At 47.4% G+C, this 1,794-nt stretch overlaps 1 pseudogene; it reads right to left on the bottom strand.

The window, feature by feature from the left end:
• Positions 1-287: 287 nt before the first annotated feature.
• On the bottom strand, positions 288-405 carry LOC126471719 (5S ribosomal RNA; annotated as a pseudogene).
• Between the last annotated feature and the right edge of the window lie 1,389 nt (positions 406-1,794).

A 1,794-nucleotide genomic window follows, 5' to 3' on the forward strand; every position in this document is an offset into this window, starting at 1 on the left:
TGTTTTTTCACCACAACTTTCAGGACTGATTGAGGTGCTAAACTGACATTAAAACATTTTGATCCATTTGCTCTCACAGAAACACCTACAGCAAATACGCTATTTTTCAGGCCCACCGGGCCCATCCGACCGCCGTGTCATCCTCAGCTGAGGGTGCGGATAGGAGGGGCGTGTGGTCAGCACACTGGACTCCCGATCGTTATGATGGTTTTCTTTGACCGGAGCTGCTACTACTCGGTCGAAGAGCTCTTCAATTGGCATCACGAGGCTGAGCGCACCCCGAAAAATGGCAACAGTGCATGGCGGTCCGGATGGCCACCCATCCAAGTGCCCGCCACGCCCGACAACGCTTAACTTCGGTGATCTGACGGGAACCGGTGTATCCACTGTGGCAAGGCCATTGCCTCGGAATTCTATAGTGCTTTAAAAACCCAATCACAACGTCAAATTCCCGACTGATCAATTTATTTTTCCCAAGAGCGCTACTGAGAGCAGACACATCAATCAAACCCCTCCACTGATTGTTTAAGGACATAGCAGGCAACTGAGCTGAAATTTGAAATTTCCATCCTAATGGACTTCCTACCAAATTACCTTAACGAGTTCATATCCACCAATAGGAGTCAAGGGGTGAAAAATCCAGAATGGTTTGGAAAGTGGGCAGTTGCGGGATCGAATCCCACCAAATGTAGCAGTCCTAGTATCCACCAATAGGATACAAGGAAAAAACTGGCTGCACACAAAGAGTATCGGTTTAATTAATAAGTCAGTCAATCTGATAGAGTAAGGGATTATTTTCAAGACGTCCACAGCGGGGGGTTTACCGGATATCTGTTCAGGACAAAGGTAGGGTTAGTGCAGCACATGTCAGACCCTACCTACTTCTTATTGAATGTCCTTGTTCCATCTTCTACAGGTTTCCATAACAGTGGAAGTGTGAGAGTAAAGGGATGTACTGGCTACCAACGCCAGATCTGTATGAAAGGTGTGGAGGGCAGGAGAGGGGGTTGCATGGGAGGAGATCTGGGGGGACATCTTGGTCTGTTTGTGTTTGCATTTGTTGATTCACACAAACAGCAAGTAACGACATGAGGGAGGGAGGGAGAGAGAGAGAGAGAGAGAGAGAGAAAGCATGTGTATGAACAGGAATTTATCAGGTTTCAATATCAAAGAGTTGCCACCATCTGATACTTTGTTCTGTTATTAACATGACTTGCGGTCTGTGCGCCGCAGGAGCTGGAGGCAGTTGACAATGCAGCAGCTGACAGCCATCGCGAGGTCCAAATGGGCGTACTGTTGACACTGGCATGTGCTCCACCTCAGCAGAGAGTCTGGTGTGTGGGTGTGTAATGTACCGGCCAGCACATCTGCCCCTGCAGTTGGTGCAAAGACTGGATCGAAATATTTTTAACCGTGTAATTACGTGCGGTGAGTTATGTTGATGTCGATTTCATGATGGTGTTCCTTGCGCAGTCAAATGGCTCAAATGGCTCTGAGCACTATGCGACTTAACTTCTGAGGTCATCAGTCGCCTAGAACTTAGAACTAATTAAACCTAACTAACCTAAGGACAACACACACATCCATGCCCGAGGCAGAATTCGAACCTGCGATCGTAGCGGTCGCTCGGCTCCAGACTGTAGCGCCCAGAACCGCACGGCCACTCCGGCCGGCTTGTGCAGTCAGAAAAAAAGCTATCTATTTATTTAGTTCTTTTCAATGTTTGTTACAAGACCTGAAAGAGAATCATGAGCAAGAGAGATCTAACCCCTCTGAATTGAATTTTGTAAATAA

This window comes from Schistocerca serialis, chromosome 3 (genome assembly GCF_023864345.2).
Source record: "Schistocerca serialis cubense isolate TAMUIC-IGC-003099 chromosome 3, iqSchSeri2.2, whole genome shotgun sequence".
NCBI lineage: Eukaryota > Metazoa > Arthropoda > Insecta > Orthoptera > Acrididae > Schistocerca > Schistocerca serialis.